At 43.2% G+C, this 20,775-nt stretch overlaps 1 protein-coding gene and 1 non-coding gene across 3 annotated transcripts in view; both read left to right on the top strand.

Moving 5' to 3' along the window:
- Positions 1-20,775, top strand: part of PLCH2 (phospholipase C eta 2) — a 768,337-nt gene that overhangs the window by 115,964 nt on the left and 631,598 nt on the right. The gene's annotated exons all lie outside the window — the stretch shown is intronic.
- Positions 2,915-3,102, top strand: LOC130294788 (U2 spliceosomal RNA). The gene has a single exon (XR_008848628.1). It is a non-coding gene; the product is annotated as a U2 spliceosomal RNA (small nuclear RNA).

Below are 20,775 nucleotides of genomic sequence, written 5' to 3'. Positions count from 1 at the left end.
GAAAAGATGCGATGATACATTGATATTTATATATGCTAATATATGGGCGAACAGTAAAGTCTCTTGAAGATCCAAAAATATAACTCGCTCTCCAATTAGCAATGCAAATTCCATGACCAGTACCAAGGGCATTGTTCCTGAAAGTCTTCTGGTGGCACTATTGGGCAATTATTATGAAAGAATGAATGTCACCTGGGTGAATGTTTCTTGGAGGACAATTATATTTATGAAGACAGGTATAGATAATCCCGAGACATAGTGAATGCCCTTAGTAGACGGGGCTGTAAATGAAAGGTATAACACTTTGAAAGAGACACTTTGGCCCTCATTTACTAAGAGTGTTGTGTAGGTTTCTTTGTGGGTTTTAATCCCCTACAATTTATTTTCCACGGTATTTACTAAGGTTTCCCTACATTTTCCAGTTTCCTTACACTTTGCTTGTTTTACACCTGCTCTGATCTGTCTGGTTTTCTTCAGCTGAAATCCGCCACATTTTCTGTGGAAACCTTAGTAAATATGTTGGGTTTTTGTGAAAATGTCGGGAAAACGCCCCTTTTTGGTGACCACACCCCCTTTTCACGACAGCCACACCTGGCTTTCTCAGTAAAATTCTGGCGCAAATTCTGACGCAGACAGAATTTCTGGTGCAATGCACCAGAATCTGTCGCACAACCCGACAAAGTATGTCGGGTTTACAATAGTGTTGGGCACGAATATTCACATTTCGAATTTTTATCGCGAATATCACAAATTCGCGAATATTGCGAATATATTTGCTATATATTCAAAATTATGAATATTCACTTTTTTTCCGGATATGCGCATATTCACATTTGTGAAAATTAGCATATTCCTTCTTTTCACTTGTGGGCCAATTAGAATGATGCAAATACACTTGTCAGAGGTTATCAACAACATCCCTATCAACCAATAGTAAAGTTGCCCACCCCCTCACTGTTTTCTTCCTCGAATATGTGAATATGCGAATATAACGAATACACGAAATTGCGAATATAAGACGAATATTGGGCTATATATTCGTGAAATATCGCAAATTCGAATATGGGCAACGCCGCTCATCAATAGTTTACAATAGTAAATGAAGGCCTTTATGTGAGTAGTAGCCCTATTACCTGCAAAAGTTACATCCTAGCTGTTACTTTTATGATGTGCAAAAAGCAGTGTCCTACACTAATGGCTGCCATTCCACCTTAGGGTTTAATCACCCGTAAAGGGTATTCTAATGAGAGGCACCACCAAAATCATAGCATAGCCAGCACTACTGATGAAATAAGATACAGAACATATTATATCATTTGTTTGCGGATGAATTTCGACTACAGCTTCACTACAACTGTAAACCTGAAAACATTTTCTTCCCCTGCAGCAGTATGTGTCACCCAGTGGAAACAATTTAGATTTTCTATACCATTTTTGACCTAATAGGGTATAATTGCAAAATAAAACCAAACATGCTAAATAATTTACAACCAAAGGTGGTGGTGTGTTGGGGGAGGGGTCAACTCTTCTTTCCTGGCCATTCTAGGAACAGAGTACCCCACAGGGAGAGAAGAGGCCATTTCGGCACCAGGTTTGGACAAGGCATAGAGGCGATCAATCTGAGCAGCGAGGAAGGAGGAACCAAGCCCCCATGCTAGCTTCACATCTTTGTCGAAGGTTCGGGGAGGTAGGTCTGTTCATGGGCAGTAAATGGAGCCAGACATGTGTGGTAGGGCCTTGGGGGTGTAGTGTAGTTGGGGTGTTGCTTCGGTATATGAGGGGTTAACTTGACCCCTGTCACTCGTGATGCCAGGGTGAGGGTTAATACGCTGCGGTAAATCTTCGGCCTATCGCCACCCTTCCCAGAAACGATAGGTGCGTACTTGAATGAAGGAAGGTCCACAATAGAGATGAACTTGAATTTGTATAAACTTTACTGAGGTACTTGCGGTACATCCAATTAACAGCAACAGTCTTAGCAATACAGTCTCTATACAGCACGGCAGTGATTGACAGATGCCTCGGACCATTAGCTTATCCAAAGGACTAGTAGAATTAGAATTGATGCAGAGATCCGTCCGGATTTAGGGGTCTGTTTAGGTCCGGTGATCTTGCAGACTTAACAGGGATTTAGATAACTCACAGTTTTGTAAGATGGCCGTTGCCGCAAGGTTTGGGCCTAGTCACTGCTGACGACAGCTGCGCAGATCCTCCTTTATCAGCAGCCCACGAGGAAAGAGAGCGATTAATGGCCGCCGTTCCCTTATATGGGCAGGGGCAGGGCCGTTTTGGATTGGTCCGAGTCAGCTGTCACTCACCGTTACAATGCATGGTGGGCGATCACCTGACTTCCTCCAATGGTCTTTGAACCATCAACCATAGAGTTTTGGAACGCATCACGTGACCCGCAGGTCCTGCGACACTACAACAATGTAAGTACACTTTATATACATATATACACTTAGAATTTGAATAGTTTTAACTATTAAAGGGGTGACTAGGGGCTAACTATAGATGAGGACCCCACCGGTACCTAGGGACTCTGACTTTGGGGACCTCACCACAAGGTAACGGATGCAATCCGGTACCGGGACACCACACATGCAGATGTGAACCTAGCTTTAACTGCCCTGCTGTCACTAGGGACCGCTCCTAGACAAAGGGGGGGCCCTATGGTTCATATGTTTGTCCTTGTTGACCAGAAGCTGGACTAAAGTAGAAGGATTGGGCTGGTGTTCCTTCACTCCAAGGTGTTTATGGAAATAATTTTCTTTAGGCTTCTATAGGATGTAAAACAACTCTCCTTAGGCTTCTTAGAATGCCAATACAATGGCCATCTCTCCCTTCAGGGCAGCAATCGTGGACCTGGACTATACGTTTTTTTTTTACTGCTGAGTGGCCCAGATATGTCATAAGTGCTTCTCGGCCTTTTGGCTAAGATCAAGTGTAGTATCTGTTCTTATCAGTTTTTCATGCCGGTGTACAGTAACGCCGGTATGGGGCTGGTGGGGATGGGTGCTGCATGGAGGATGCAGGTGTACCAGGGCTTTCCGGGGCTGGTTCTGAGGAATCAGCTCGACGGCTGCCCCGATGTGACCTGTTCCCTCCGGGTCTCGCCATGAGGCTGAGAGGGTCTAGAGCCGAGGTACTTTGTGCCTCGGGGAGTGGTGACCCCGAGGTGCCGAAACTCACTGGGAGAATAGACTCACTGAGTTGAAGCACGGGCACCATGATCTCTTCACCTTGTGGCACTCACCTCTTGATTCCCGGCCTTCTGGCTAGGATCAGAGAAATTTTTATAGATCCGGCCGGATGTCCGGGCAGTATATCTGTACACATTCACTTATTTATTTCTTTTTTGTCTCACTGTGTCACCTTTTGCGTGTTGTGTGTTCACAGGATTTGTCAGGATGCGGTAGCCCTTCTGGGTGTCCCTCCTGGCGGTCTAGGGGAGGTGTGTGTGGCCATTAGGTTCCGCACCTCCCTGCAAACACCCCGGGTACTCCTGCTTTGGCAGGGTACCTACCGTAATCGGCTCTGCGGGCAGATACCTTGGCTAACGCCAAGGGGGATGCCGGGAGCATTTGTGGTCCCCTAGTAGCTTCGGCGAAAAGGGACATCGAACCTGGAACCTCGCAGGTACCTTTTGGTCCGGAGGTGAAGGGTAAGGTTTGTTGGGGGCCTCTCTCCTATCGGAGAAGGGCTTGCGATAGACCGCATCCTTTGTGCACGTTTTTTTTAGTGTAACACGTTTGCACTTTTTCTTGCACTTTGGGTGAATCGAAAGCATGTTCCTCGGCTTTAAAAAAAAAAAAAAAAAAAAAAAAAAAGATATGTCATAAGTGCCTTTCTCTGGAATTCTCCCTTTTTCTAAATGTTTACAAAAATGTTTGACGTAGTGGTCCCTCAATCTGGTGCAGTGGTCCCTCAACATTGGCCTCAGCATACAATATTTTCAACATACACCAGTCTTTTCTGGACCATTGGAACCAAACTCAACATGCTATGGACAGTCCAGATCTGCAAAACGTGTCAATGGCTGGGAGATCTGACCAATCAGAATGGACATTTCACTGTTTAAGCACTTTATTACTGAACTGCATGCATTGACTGACTGCCTGATAGGGCCCCCTACAGTACAGGGAGGTACTACATGTTCTGTACTACTCTTTACCTGTGCCAGGGTTAGTTGCTGCTTTAGACACCAGGTAAGGGAGGCTTTATTTTAGGACATTGCTTGTACTGTACAGGACCCTGAAGAAGCTCCTGTCCTCTACTAGTGTTGAGCGGCATAGGCCATATTCGAATTCGCGAATATTCGCGAATATATGGACGAATATTCGTCATATATTCGCGAATATTCGCATATTCGTTATATTCCCGTTTTATTTTCGCATATGCGAACATTCGCGTATGCGAAAACTATCATATGTGCATATTAGCATATACAAAATTAACATACGCGAAAATTCGCATATGTGAAAATTCGCATGTGCTAATTTTCGCATATGCTAATTTTCGCATATGCGAATTTTCACGCGCCAGTCTCACACAGTAGTATTAGAGCCTTCTTTACACCACACAAGCTGGAAGCAGAGAGGGATGATCACTGTGATGTGTACTGTGAAAAAAAAAAAAACAAAAAAAAACGAATATTCGTAATTACGAATATATAGCGCTATATTCGCGAAATTCGCGAATTCGCGAATATGCGATATTCGCGAATAATATTCGAATTGCGAATATTCGTGAGCAACACTATCCTCTACATAGACAGTGATTACAGCTCCCCGCAGATCTTTTGTCTGTAAGGCCTTGCTTTTTCTGTAGTAGGTATCTACTTATTCATACTTACTTCCTATTTTTGACATTTGGGGGCTTCAGAACCAATAAAGTTATAGTCTCAACTATGGGCGATATAAGGTCGGACAGGGCAATAAGCTTAAATTAGGGGTTTGTAAGGGGTGGGGGGGATTTATAGATGTGATGTTTATCTAAAAAGTTTAACTTTTTAAAAAGTTTCGCTAAAAAAGTTTTCATATTGAGCTAAAATAAAAAATTTAAGGGGAAAATAAAAGTTATAGTCTCAACATGGTCTTCCTGGAACCAATTCATTTTGTAACTTGAGGAACCACTGTATTGGGGTTGAAGAACCCCAAAGAAGGAAGGGCTGCATAAAAAATGGCGCTAACATTGCTCTAAGGCTGCATTCACACCTCGTTTTCAGCCTACGGTTGCCGGATCCGGCTGAGGGAGGGGAAAACCGGGTGCTCCCGTACCCCAGTCAGACCGGCGCTGAATTCCATTTACTTTAATGAACCAACTGGAACCAAACGGTGACTCTGGTCGGCTCATTTTTGACCCGTATCCGCTTTTGTGACCGGACCAAAACCATAGTATACTACGGTTTTAGGTCCGGTCACAAAACCCAATATGAGTAAAAAATGAGCCGACCAGAGTCACCGTTTGACTCCAGTTGGTTCATTAAAGTAAATGGATTTCAGCACCGGTCCGACTGGGGTACGGGAGCACCCGGTTTTCCCCTCCCTCAGCCGGATCCGGCAACCGTAGGCTGAAAACGAGGTGTGAATGCAGCCTACGATCAGTTTTGAAACGCATACAAAATGTTGTGTTTTTTTTTGCCATCGGGGCATTCCTCCGTTATTCCTCCTGAAAATGTATGAACAAATAAGTAGTGTTGAGCGGCATAGGCCATATTCGAATTCGCGAATATATGGACGAATATTCGTCATATTCGCATATTCGTAATATTCTCGTTTTATTTTCGCATATGCGAATATTCACGTGTGCGAAAATTAACATATACGAAAATTTACATATACATAAATGTGCATATGCGAAAATTCGCACACCAGTCTCACACAGTAGTATTAGAGCCTTTTTACACCACATAAGCTGGAAGCAGAGAGGGATGATCACTGTGATGTGTACTGTGGAAAAAAACAAACAAACGAATATTCGTAATTACGAATATATAGCGCTATATTCGCGAATATTCACGAATTCGCGAATATGCGATATTCGCGAATAAAATTCGAATTGCGAATATTCGCGTGCAACACTACAAATAAGTCACAATAAACCTATATGTATGATTTGAATGTAACCTAACAGTTATATCAGTGTTTTCCAACCAGTGCGCCTCCAGCTGTTGCGAAACTACACCTCCCAGTATGACTGGGAGGTGTAGTTTTGCAACAGCTGGAGGCACACTGGCTAGGAAACACTAGGTTATAGGATATATATAAAGATGGAAAAAAGATTATAATGCTATGTTACTATGTTATTTTCCAAGCGCCTTGAGTCTTCTCTATCCTTTGTGAAGTATCCAACTCCCTTGAACCTTCAGGCCAGTCATGTGCCTATTAAGCGAATTTTCATAACATCCCATTTTCTATACTCTTAGCTTTTATTGGTGCCCCAAATTACTTTTTATTTTATTTTATTTTTTACTTAGTTTTATTTATTTTTTTTTTTTTTTATATGACTTTTCTAATGAGCAATACTTAGGGAACAGCTGGCTAATATTAAATTAAAAGTAAATGCAAGGAAGACAAAAACTCTGACTCCTTTTTATTATTCCGAATTACAGAAAAAAACCTTCTGTAAAATTAAAAAGCAATAAAACAGTAGGCCTAAAATGAACATCCTCACATTATCCCCTCGTATGAATAATAAATGCAGCTTCTCTAAAGTCCCAGGTCGGGGCTGCAAAACAGCAGACAAAAGTTTTGATGTATTTTCCTAATTTAATGAAAGGAAGCCGGTCGGGCCTCATCCTGGCGGATGGGCAAAACAAAGACAAATGAGATTTGGTGTTTTACAATCTAGGTGGATTTTCGGGAAAAAAAATAAATAAATAAAAAAGACAAGTTACTCTGTATCTGTTGTCATGGCAACCCTGTAATGCCGCCATTGCGGTAAGACTATTACATCTAAGAATGTTCATTCACCCTAGTGCTGGACCAATATACTGTAATGTACTTTTTGCAATGTTTCGGCTGCAATATTTATTTATTTATTTTAAACGGTGATTATGATTATGCAAATTACATAAGAACATGCAAATTGGTGAAGCCTAATTTGTTGATGAATATAATTGTATCTCTCAGTTCTAGGAATGAAAGCAATGAAGACATTTGCCGAATTCTCTTCTCAGAGATGGATATGCATTAGTTGCACCACTTCTTTTGTTCCCTGGATCTTATTATTATAAATGTACATCTGCAATGCCGAGCAGACACTAGACTGTTTAGGCACAAAGTGATAAGATTAATCTTGTCTGCTTAGCATTGCACTAGGCATATGCTGGAAAAGACGCAGTGACTATCATAAAACAGTTTCATCTCTCCCATGGCAGAGATAGCCGTCATTCACGGGCATCCGTTTCATTGACATTCCAAAAATGAGCCCAGAGCTTCCAAAAAAGGCTTTTTTTTTTCCTGGTCCGCATTTTACGGAATAAAGGAATGAATCTCCAATTTGGAGAGTTATTTTTAGCCACATTGAGAATTACATGTAGTAGTGGAAACATCACCATATGCGCCACCTGGCAGCTTCACGGGGGGTCCAGTATATTTTAAAAGAATAGTAATAGGGCTCCAAATTACCGGTTGGAAAGATAGGCCCATATGCTGTTCCGCAAAGGGGCCACAGTGATGCTGGTTCTCGGATCTAGTAAAAAGGAGACAAGAAGAAAATACCGGTGCGCACCTCGTGCAGATAAACCCAGGGTATGTAGATAGTAGTAGAAAAGGAGAAGAAGGGGGGGCCAACAGGTTGGACCCTTACCTCAATGGGTTATGCTTAGAGCATAACACCTTAGTAGACGCGTCATATAGAAGTGCAGCCTCCTGGTCCCTCCAAATTTTTTCAGCGAAAAATTGGTAAACTTCAGAGCAACGAAAGGTCATTGACCTTGGGAAAATCAGGACATCAATCCGGGGAGCAAGCTTCAAGATAATATAAAATTCTTTATTTTCACGAGGAAGGATGCTGTATTCATGACGTAACTCAGGTTATGTAATTCTCTTTTGTTTTATGATTACTACTATGTACTTACATTGTTTATGTCATTATGGTTTTTACTGTATCATATATTATTTTTCGTTAGGTTTTAATTGTTAATTTAATCATTGTTATGTCATTTTAACCATATTGGTGATACCGGTACGCAGACCGGACCCGGAAGAAACCTTCTTTTAAATACCTTATTGTTAACCTACTCTGTATTGCCTGACAAAGAGCCCGGTTATTGCGTTGCATCCTTCCTTGTGGAAATAAAGAATTTTATATTATCCTGAAGTTTGCGCCCCGGATTGATGTCCTGATTTTCCCAAGGTCAATGACCTTTCGCTGCTCTGGTTCTCAGATCTGGAATTCCATAGAAGGAACAACTTCACAGTTCTCAGTCATGTAAAGACTTGGTACAAAGCAAAGAGATCGGTAAGGCCATGTTCACACGTCCGGAATTTCCGTGCAGAATTCCGCATTGGAATTCCGCATTGGAATTCCGCTGGAGATTCCGCAGCAGCAGAGTCCCATTGTATTCAATGGGATTCTGCAGCGCTGTGCACATGGTGGAATTTCCGCGCTAGATGTTTCTGGCACGGAAATTCAGATTTCTGTGTCTGCAGAAAGAATGAAGCTGTCCATTCTTTCTGCCGACTCTGCATGAAAAGCATAGCCGTCTATGAGACAACACATTCCTGTGGGGTCCTAGCACCGGCATGTTATGCTGGCGCTTGCAGTCTGCGGAATTTCTGCGCTGAGATATTCCATTGGACATTCCAGACATGTGAACATAACCTTATGGTATTATGATAAGGGAAGTAAATAGTTGCTGATGCATAGGAAAGCTGGGTCTCAAACAAGCCAAAGTAATCAGGCATGGGAAGTAAAAAGATGTGGAATAATGGGGCAGAAATTACTGTGGTAACCCACAAGGCAAGTGTAATGCATTAAAGGGATATTCCCATGATTTAAAGTTATCCCCTATTTATAGGATAGGGCAGCACTCTGTGTATTCTCTATGGTGCGGTGCTCTGCAATGTCAGCTTCCAAACTTTGCCAAGTGCAGCTCCATAGACAACAAATGGAGAACTGACTACGTATGCCCGGTTGCTTGTCTTCTTGCAGGGGGAGGGGGCAAAGCTGAAACAGGTAAGATTTCCTACCTGAACTTTTAACACTGCAAAGCATAAGGGTATCACATTAGGGAAAGAACCATGCCTGCATGTGACCAATGGCTGCAATAATTTGCTCATGATGCACTTTTATTAGCATGATTGTGTTACTTTACCAGACTATAAATGTGGAGTCAAGAGTCCAAGCCCAGGGAAACTTCATCTACCTGTCATGCAGAGTTAAAGGAAAACGGTCACCCGTTCACCCGTTCACCCACACTAAACCCCATACACCGGGTTATAGTGCGGGTGAACAGTAGACCAATGTAGGGTCTCTGACTAATATACATACCTACAGTCACCCTGTCTCCCAGAAGATCCTCTTCTGTCTTCTCTGAATTGCGTGCTGGAGACGGCCTGCCAGCTGGATTTGAATATTCATGGTCGCTGGTCACATGAGTGCTTGTGCCTATTGAGCGCTAACGTGACCAGTTTCAGGAAGTATGTACCTCATCCAGGAAAAGTTGGTTGAGACATGCAAAATCCAGAAATAGTTAATTCCCATGCTAGGGATTCTGGGAAAGTCCTGTTATCAGGCCAGGATTTTTCATCATCTTCCAGGGCACTACAGGCTTTCAGACTAGCCTAGATCAGCACAGGTGCTGAAGACAGCTTGTTGGATGGCTTGTAGTAAGCCACCTATTTAGATAAGGAAGATTTTGTGTAGTTAGTGCTGCACAAACAAGATTTATTTTGAATTTTTTTTATACTTGAAGCTAAAGGCTAAATATGTTTGGTTAAACTGCTATTTTGCCATTATTTTACTTGTTCTGTGGAGCGAATGTTTCCCGAAAATAAACCCTACCCCGAAAGTAAGCCCTAGCAGTATTTTCAGGGTGGGCTGCAATATAAGCCATACCCCGAAAATAAGACCTAGGTCAGGGGTAATCAACTGGACGGACCGCGATCCAGATCCGGACCGTGGCTGCCAGTAAAGCCCGCATCTGGCTGGTCCCATATCTCAGTGTTTCCCAACCAGGGTGCCTCCAGCTGTGGCCAAACTACAACTCCCAGCATGCCCGGACAGCCTTTGGCTGTCCGGGCATGCTGGGAGTTGTAGTTTGGCCACAGCTGGAGGCACCCTGGTTGGGAAACACTGCCATATCTAACTATCTATCCTACAATACCGTACAGAAGCTGCAGCGGGACCTCCTTCTGTTGCTTAGCAGCCGGGGGCAGGGACGCTGTCACTTTAAAACGTCGGCGCGTATGCATGGCCAACGTCACGGACGTGTCCCTGCCCCCGGCTGCTAAACGTGTCCCTGCCCCCGGCTGCTAAGCAACAGAAGGAAGTCCCGCCGCCACCGAGAGCTGCAGCTTCCGTACGGTATGAAGGTGTAAGGTATGGTAGTTTATTATGGCAGAGGGGTGGGGGGCACTGTAGGAGTGTGGAGGACGATGGGGGAAAGGGGTGGATGGGGGGGCTGTAGCAGTGTGGAGGATGGGGAGGCTGTAGCAGTGTGGAGGATGGGGGGGCTGTAGCAGTGTGGAGGATGGGGGGGGCTGTAGTATCGTGGAGGATGGGGGGGCTGTGGGAGGATGGGGGGGGTGCGGCGTCCTCCACACTGCTACAGCCCCCATCCTCCACACTGCTACAGCCCCCCATCCTCCCACAGCCCCCCATCCTCCACACTCCTGCTGCCCCCCCCCCATAAATAAATAAGCCCTACCCTGAAAATAAGTCCTAGTGTGTTTTTGGGGACTAAAATGTATATAAGACCTGCGCTTATTTTCGGAGAAACACGGTATATATAGCCTCCCTTTTGGTGCCAAAACAATGAAGAAAATGAGTTAAATCCAAGACAGCAGTACTCGAGCAGAGGTAGGGTGACAAAGCAGCAATGTTAGCTTCTCTGTGGGGCCTCGCAGGGAGGAAAGTGAGTTTGAGACAACTGTGACCAGGACCTTGCCAGTTCCAAGAAAGAGTGCATGCACCTGAGGCCTGAGGTGGTCCAGAAGAATTGGGCATGAAGGAGACAGAGACCCATTCCATCCTGCGCCACATCAGTTAGGTGACTAAAGGGGGGGGGGGGGGGGCATTGGGTCTCAGTGCCAGGTGAAATTTCCCCTGTGGATGCCAGGATCCTAGCTCTTGACTATATTGGTAAATCTTACTAGGACCTACAGTAAGACGTGGAAAGGGTCTTCTTATCCAGGAGGCTACAGGACTACCATGTATGAGCACCACATCTTATTGTCTATAATGCAGCAAACTGTGTGGTGAATGTTCTGAATCCTAAACCGAGCAAAGGCATAGTGTTTTTGAGATGATAATGTATTTCATGGATTCTATGCAGTAGTTTCTATATTACTGTAAATAACTTATGACAGAAATATATAGCATTATCTCAGTGGGGATAACACACAGAGAGAGATTAGTTTTTAACTTGTTACGATCTAGTCCCTACTGGTTTGAAAATGTGTTCTGAACTGGTTGTCGGTGATACGTTACCTTGTTATCTGATGCTCTATGTCCCCCAGTCCAAATGCTTTTCTAGAACTCCACTTGGGGCCAATGCCAAAGGCCAAAGTTTTCTTTCCATGTCTTAAAGGGATTATCCACTATAAGGTGATTTTAGTACGTACCTGGCAGACAGTAATGGACATGCTTAGGAAGGATCTGCGCTTGTCTTGGGCTAAATGGCTATGCTGTGGGATTACCATAACACTGTGGCTAGCTTTCTGTGAACTTGTATTTCCTGTTTTCAGTTTTCTTGTTTGCCTACAAATCCCATGATACGATTTTCCTCCTCCACACATCAGCCACCCCACCCATTGAAACATGTGGTTTTCAATCAGGATGCCTCCAGCTGTTGCATTACTTGCAGATTGCTCTCTCCACCCATTGAAGCAGACAGGCTCCCTGTCATCAGCTGACTAGTGAGTCAGGTCTCGACCACATTGCAAGCTGGGAAAAATCTGAGACAGCAGTCATTTTGTATGCTGGTAAAAATAAATATTGGGGTGAAAATCACAGAAGAATTGTGAGAAAACCGTCACACACAGGTACAGACACTATATTATGAACTACACTAACTTTACAGCCCCTGTAGCATAGTCAAATAAAAAAAATTACTGGAATACCCCTTTAACTATGATGCCTACATGCCGAATTTGTATGATAAATCCCTTAAAGAAAAAGTATCATGGAAGAAAAACTTATCCCCTATCCAAATGATAGGGGATAAGTTTTAGATCGTGGGGGGGGGGAGGGGTCTGAGCGCTGGGGCCCCCCGCGATCTTCTGTTTGGAGCCCCGGCTTTCCTTCACTGCGGCGCATCATGACCCCCGCCCCCTCTATATAGCTCTATGGGAGAGCCGAAGATTGCCAAACAGCTATGCCATAGAGCTATATGGGGGCTCTCACTTTAGGCGGGGGTCTTGATGCCGGGGGCCCCAGCACTCGGACCCCCAGTGATCTAAAACTTATCCCCTATCCTTCGGATAGGAGATAAGTTTTCTTTCATGATAATTCTCCTTTAATCATTTGTTTAATGTTTAAAGCTGTTTACTAATAAAAAATAAATGGCTTTCCCTATATTATGGCAGATCATCCAAAAGTTACATTAGTCTGTTTGGGCAACTTAAATTGTCTATACAGATAAAATATTGGGAAGGCAGCGCCAGACAGCGGTCTGAATCCCTGTTTACCATTTATGAGAAAAAGATTTATTCCAATTAAAATGTTCTTAGACAAGATCTTAGGATTGTCCTTGTACGATGTTCTTATGGAGTATTAGTTTGACCAAGGTTTTCCATATCTGTCAGTAGTTCTGTTCGTCGCTGTAATTGGTAATTAATTTAACCCATTCTCTGACAGAATGTAACAAAGAGCTTTAATGCCGTTTTATGACATGATGAATGTCAAGGACTTTTCTTGAGTTAAGAAGCTCTTACGAAGTTCTGTCTGCTTAGCGCTACATGTAATAACATATCCTAGTAAGTGGGGGCAAGTTCAAGGTGCATTTTTGATTGCATTGTCATTTATGCCTGTCGCTGTCTACTGATGGTTAATGGGCACAAAGATGGACTGAAGACAACAGTAGGGGTCCATTCACACTGAGGACATTTAGCAAATTTCCTTAATGGATATGGGCCATTCTGAAACAGCGGGAATCTGCACATCTCTGGATTTTGCCGGAAGATTGAACATGTTCAGTCTTCTGCTGGAATCTAATTCCTTGTCTGAACTTCCAATATGTGAATTAAGCAGAACAATCCCATTGAAATCAAGTGTGAGTAAAGCACTTATATTTTATAGGATGTATTGAACGATAGTTGAGCTGCAGTAACCCAGCATGGCCTCTTCACAATGTATAGAGCTGTCTGCTTCCTGTTCTGTGGATGTGGACAGGTGGTTTTAGCAAACAGCTGATTGGCGGAGATGCCGGCTATTGGACCCCCACAAATTAGATGTTGATGGTCTATCCTGTGGATAAACTAAATGGGACAATATCTTGCATGAATGAAACAGCTGATGCAGAGGCTGCAGCACTCACCCTGTTGCCACAACCTCTTTTACCTTTAGAGGACATTGGTTGTAAATTTACTTAACCCTCACTTCACAGACTGTGCTATCAGCAGCCATGTATTCACAGTCAATGACGAACATCAGTGATCCCACCGCTGTCCTTAAAGGGTACCTCTCATCAAATAAACTTTTGATATATTTTAGATTAATGAATGTTAAATAAACTTTTGATATATTTTAGATTAATGAATGTTGAATAACTTTGCAATAGCATGTTAATGAAAAATATGCTTCTTTCTATTGTATTTTTCCCAATCAGTCCTGTCAGCAAGCATTTCTGACTCATGCTGGAGTCCTAAACACTCAGAGCTGCCAGCCTGCTTTGTTCACAGCCAAACAGGCTGTGAACAAAGCAGGCTGGCAGCTCTGAGTGTTCTCCTTTGTCAACAAAGCAGACTGGCAGCTCGTAGTGTTTAGGACTCCAGCATGAGTCTGAAATGCTTGCTGCCAGGACTGGTAGGGAGACCCCTAGTGGTCATTTCTTCAAAGTGGAAAATTAAATAGAAAGAAGCATATTTTTTTAATAACATGCAATTGTAAAGTTATTCTGCATACATAATCTATAATATATCAAAAGTTTTTTTGATGAGAGGTACCCTTTAAATAGGGTGATCAATTGCCATCACGGCACTTAAGAGCTTGACAGTCAATCCTGCTGCCTGATCAGCATCCTTGCAACATATATGCAGTGGTCCGTTCAGTTTATCCGACAGTCCGAGGCCATCTCATCTACTCCGCGTGGGTCCCCGTGCTGACACAGTCAGCTGAACCAGACTCTACTAGCAGATCGCCAACCACACTAGCATTATTGAGTGTTCGCAATCTAATGATTGTTAATAAAAATCCTTTATGAGGACTTAAAAAGTGTAACTGTAATATTAAAAGAAAGAACATTTTCAAAAATACAACAAAGCCCCTCCCCTAATAAAATCATCTGCCTTTTCCCATTTTGCTATTAAAAAATAAATAAGTAAATAAAAAAACACCAGGGTCACATCATATTCTACAAAAATGGAATGAGAAGTGCACTGTGTAAAAGCAAAACCCCTGAAAAGTTGTGTTCTTTTTCCCAATTCCCCCGACAAATAAGATTTTCTTTTGTTTTGCCATACATTTTATGGTAAAATGAAAAGTGTCATTACAAAGTACAATTGGCTTTGTCCTCAAGGTCAAAATGGACCGTGTCTTTAGAGAGCTCATCCAATATATATATATATATATATATATATATATATATATATATGTGTCCTATTCTAGGGTTATATAGTCAAAGTTTAAAGGCAGCAAAGCCCCTTTAAAGGGGTACTCCACTGGAAAACTTTATTATTTTTTATCAACCAGTGCCAGAAAGTCAAACAGATATTGAATTACTTCTTTTAAAAAATCTTAACCTTCCAGTACTTATCAGCTGCTGTATGATCCGCAGGAAGTTCTTTTCTTTTTGAATTTCCTTTCTGCCTGCCCACAGTGGCGGGAGCTTGTGACTAGTGTTGAGCGGCATAGGCCATATTCGAATTCGCGAATATTCGCGAATGTATGGACGAATATTCGTCATATATTCGCTAAATTCGCATATTCGTAACACTCTCGTTTTGTTTTCGCATATGCGAAAATTCGTGTATGCGAAAATTGACATATGCGAAAATTAGCATATACAAAAATTAGCATAAGTGAAAATTCGCATATGCGGAAATTAGCATATGTACATTTTCGCATATGTGAAAATTCGCACGCCAGTCTTACACAGTAGTATTAGAGCCTTCTTTACACCACACAAGCTGGAAGCAGAGAGGGGTGATCACTGTGATGAGTACTGTGAAAAACCAGACAAAAAAAAAAAAGAATATTCGTAATTACGAATATATAGTGCTATATTCGCGAATATTCGCGAATTCGCAAATATGCGATATTCGCAAATAAAATTTGCATTGCGAATATTCGCGAGCAACACTACTTGTGACGTCATAGCCCTGCCCCCTCATGACGTCACATCCCTGCCCCCTCATGACGTCACATCCCCGCCCCTGAATGCAAGTTTATGGAAGGGGGCGCGACAGCCATCATGCCCCCTCCCATAGACATGCATTGAGGGGGTGGGGCATGACATCATGAGGGGGCGGGGCTATGGCATCACAAGCTCCCGGAGCCGGCTCCAGCATTCAGAACAGTTTGTTCCAAACGCTGAGCAGCGGAGTACCCCTTTAAAGTGGTTCTCTAATTACGGAAACATTCTTCTTCTCCTGTCATTTAAATAAACACGTTTTTTGGCCCTGAACATATGCACATTCCTTAATTAATATCTCCTGTAATGCTGACATTTCCCGGGGTTTCTGATGATTTTGCTTCTTATGTTCTTCTGTTGAGCCCATTAGGCGCGGTATGTCAGCACTGTAACACTTTGTCTAATTAAATAGTCGTAAACTTTTCAGGATTATGGCTGTTATCATCACCTATCACGTCTAATCCACGGGTCACTACATAAAGATACATGGTATTTTCTCATATCTATATATATAAAACTCAATGGCCCTCATTTACTAATACAAACCCGACATGTTTTGTTCTGGCGCATTGTGCCAGAAATTCTGTCTGCGCCAGAACTTGCACCACAACTGAAGAAAACCTGACTAACTCTCCATTTTACTAAGAAAACCCCAAAAAGGGGCGTGGCTGTAAATATATTCTAAAATATAACTGGTCTGACCTTCGAGAGAGTGAGTTTTTGTTTTTGTACGAAAAAAATATGTTTATTGTAATCTTCTTGACATTATGGCAGACAGTACATAAAACAAGAAATCTTCATGTAAAGCAGCATAAGTAAATAATGTAGGGGGGTTATGTAGGCATGTCCATAAATCTTGTCTCACCATCTAGGATTTCTCAGTACTTCATCCAGTGTGCTGGATCCATCTTGAAATGTCCTTTTAAGATGGCCGCCTCTGTTAGCTTCCTCTAGCTGTCATCCTAATTGTGCTGGAGGGCTGTAGAGGACGTCCTTGGAGACCCTCCGTTCCTCCGTCCCTTCCTTCCAGGCTGGTTCGGTCTCGTCTGGCTTAGCCCCGCCTCTTTCCTTAGTTCTATCAGTTTTGAAGTCTTGAACTTATAATATATCAGTGGCTAATATCTGATTGATGTTGAACACTTCCTTATAAGCTGAAGATATAAGGTGCCAATAATTTTGTCCAGCCCATTTTTGGAGTTTGGTGTGACAATATGTCCAATTTGCTTTTTTTCCTGCCATTTTTGGTTTAGTTCCAATACACGGAACATGGATGGCTGCCCGGGCTTGCTGGGAGTTGTAGTTTTGAAACATCTGGAGGTCCGCAGGTTGAAGACCACTGTATCAGACATTGACAAGCGGTGATGATGAAGGGGTGGGGTGGGGGGCTGATAACATGTGGTGATGATGAAGGGGGGTGTGATGATGACAAGGGGATGATGAAGGAGGGTGTGGGATGATGACAAGGGGATGATGAAGGAGGGTGTGGGATGATGACAAGGGGATGATGAAGGGGGGGTGTGGGATGATAAGGGGCTTATGAAGGAGGGTGTGGGATGATAAGGGGATGATGAAGGAGGGTGTGGGATGATGACAAGGGGATGATGAAGGGGGGTGTGGGATGATAAGGGGCTTATGAAGGAGGGTGTGGGATGATGACAAGGGGATGATGAAGGGGGGGTGTGATGATGACAAGGGGATGATGAAGGAGGGTGTGGGATGATGACAAGGGGATGATGAAGGGTGGGTGTGGGATGATAAGGGGATGATGAAGGGGTGTGTGGGATGATAAGGGGATGATGACAGGCGGTGATGATGAAGGTGGGGTGGGATGATGACAGGGGGTGGGATGATGACAGGCGGTGATGATGAAGGGTGGATGATGACGGGGGTCTGGATGATGACAGGGAGGAGGATATATATTTCCCACCCTAGGCTTATAGTTGAGTCAATAACTTTTCCTGGGTTTTTGGGGTGAAATTGGGGGCCTCGGCTTGTATTTGGGTCGGCTTATACTCGAGTATATACGGTACAATGATATTGTATATTACTATACAGTGGCCATCGGGGAAAGGGGCGTGGTTACCAAAAAGGGGCGTGTTCCCAACATTTTCACAAAAACCCAACATATTTACTAACATTTCCACAGAAAATGTGGTGGATTTGAGCTGAGGAAAACCAGACAGATCAGAGCAGGTGTAAAACAAGCAAAGTGTAAGGAAAGTGGAAAATGTAGGGAAACCTTAGTAAATACCGTGGGAAATAAATTGTAGGGAATTGAAACCCACAAAGAAACCTACACAACACTCTTAGTAAATCAGGGCCAAAGTGTCTCTTTACTTATAAAAATTATTCTGGAAATTTACAATCTAAATATTGGGGTTATGTTTATACCTTTCATTTACAGCCCTGTTTACAAAGGGCATTCAGGACCAATGTGTGTGTGTATGTGTATGTGTATGTGTGTATGTGTGTATGTGTATGTGTGTATGTGTGTCTGTGTATGGGTGTGTGTGTATGTGTGTGTATGTATGTGTGTATGTGTGTGTGTGTATGTGTGTGTGTATGTGTATGTGTGTATGTGTATGTGTATGTGTGTATGTGTGTGTATGTGTGTATGTGTGTATGTGTATGTGTGTATGTGTGTGTATGTGTGTGTATGTGTGTGTATATGTGTGTGTGTGTATATGTGTGTATGTGTGTGTATGTGTATGTGTGTATGTGTATGTGTATGTGTGTCTGTGTATGGGTGTGTGTGTATGTGTGTGTGTGTATGTGTATGTATGTGTGTGTGTATGTGTGTGTATGTGTGTGTGTGTATGTTCCAGCATCACTTCCAAACAATATTAACATGAAACTTGGCACACATGTTGCTTATATGTTAACAACAAACATAGGATAGGTCATTTAACCCTTACCCACCCCCATTGGCAAGGGTTGAGGTTTTTGATTAAAGTCCCATACAAGTCTATGGGAAATATATGTTACTGCATAACTTCCAAACGGCTGGAGATATTTAGAAACTTAGTACACGTTACTTATATGTCCACTAAAAATATAGGATAGTTAATTTAACCCTAACCTACCTTCATTTGCGAGGGTCAAGGTTTTTGTTCAAAGTCCAATGCAAATCCAATGCAAATCCAGCATAATTTCTATATGGCTGGAAATATTCCGATAATACTTGGTCACAAGTTACTTATATGTCAAATAAAAATATATAATAGTTAAATTAACCCTTTAACCGTACCCCATATGTGAAGGATGGGGTTTTTGTTTCATGTTCCTTACAAGTATATAGGACTTCTGGTACCTTACTCCACAAGCTCCGCTCTGCATCTCTTAGTGAATGCATCAGTCCGGCTGGTAAGCCTTTGTTGCTTTTCCTCCCCCACAAGGAATAGTTAAGAAAAACCGGGCAGCGCCAGGTACTCAGCTAGTTAAAGTAACAAAATTTACTAGGTGGGTACTGTTATAGTTCACTTGTTATAAATTAAGAAAAGTAACAAGTAATATTTGTTATATTGTATTAAAAACTAGGGTACGCTTCAATGTTGTTGTTGCCACAACACTGCCGTGACTTTACAGGCCTGCTCAGCCAAACCTTGTGGCTGCAGATTAGCTGGTCCGGCCTGTGACCTTCATAGCCCTGAATCCCGAAAAAAATTAAATGTGTTTTTTTTTTCTTTTACTATCTACTACCCGAGCAAATGCATATAAAACATGCTTCCCGGACAGCCCCTTTAAAAAATCCTCCTTCTGGAAGCTAAGAATTAGAGCTCATTCACACTACAGAATCTCTGCCCAGAATATGCTTCTGTAGCGGCGTTGACGAAACAAGCCGGCACCAGGATCGCTTGGAAATGCACCGTTTCAATAGACGACAATGCAATTCAGAGCAGATTCCGCCAACAGAATGAACATGCTCATTCTTTGGGCAGAGTCTGGGATCCAAAGTTTCCGTAGTGTGAATGGTACTGCAGAATCCCATTGAGAACAATAGGAGGATGATGAATGGACCCTAAAGTTTTTTTTAGCGCCAACCTCAATGTTCCACTCTCATGCTCAAAGGATCCAGGTAGCAGTGTGTTGCTGTGTGCAAGGTTCATGGGGAAGATTTACCAAGACCTATATAGAGGAAAAGTGACCATTTGCCCATAGTAACCAATCAGATTGCTTCTTTCATTGTTAAAAAAAAGGCCTCTAAAATTGAAAGAAGCGATCTGATTGGTTGGTATGGGCAACTGGTCAACTTTTCCTCTGCACATGTTTTGATGAAACCCCCCCCCATGTCCCAAAGGACTGGTGTAAGCTTAGGCAGCTTTTCTGCTTGAGGATCTTGCATATAGCATACCAAATCCAAACTCAGTTAGCATGATTTGGCAAAATAATATAGGTTAGGACACAAGTCTGACATAGTCTGTTATGTAACCTGGAATAATACAGTTAGCTTACACACAGATCCAAGGCTTAAAGGGGTTCTCAGGTGCTTAGACATCTTATCCCCTATCCACGCTCCCTCCAGTAGGCTTGCATTGAGGGGCGGAACGTGACGTTACACAGGGGGCGGAGGCGTGACGTCACACGCCGTCAGCCCTGTGGTCGTCGGTAATCAGACCCGGAGCAAACACGCTCCGGGGACTGATTACAAACGGGGTGCCGCGTGCAAGATCCCGGGGGTCCCCAGTGGCAGGACTCCCACGATCAGGCATCTTATCCCCTATCCTTTGGATAGGGGATAAGATGTCTAAGCACCGGAGAACCCCTTTAAAGAGGTACTCCGCTGCCCCAGCGTTCGGAACATTTTTGTTCCGAATGCATGGAGCGGGCGGCGGGGTCATGACGTCAAGGCCACCCCCTTCATGCCGTCATGTCACGCCCCCTCAATGCAAGTCTATAGGAGGGGGCGTGGCGGATGCCACGCCCCCTCCAATAGACTTGCATTGATGGGGCGTGGGGTGAGCACACGAGGGGGGTTGCAGTGACATCAAGACTCCGTCACTCGCACCCAGTGTTCTAAACAAATGCCGGGTGCTGCA

The sequence above is a fragment of the Hyla sarda genome, chromosome 10, assembly GCF_029499605.1.
Source record: "Hyla sarda isolate aHylSar1 chromosome 10, aHylSar1.hap1, whole genome shotgun sequence".
NCBI classification, from domain to species: Eukaryota; Metazoa; Chordata; class Amphibia; order Anura; family Hylidae; genus Hyla; species Hyla sarda.
The sequence above is the reverse complement of the archived record's forward strand: the minus strand, read 5'-3'. Positions and strand labels throughout refer to the sequence as shown.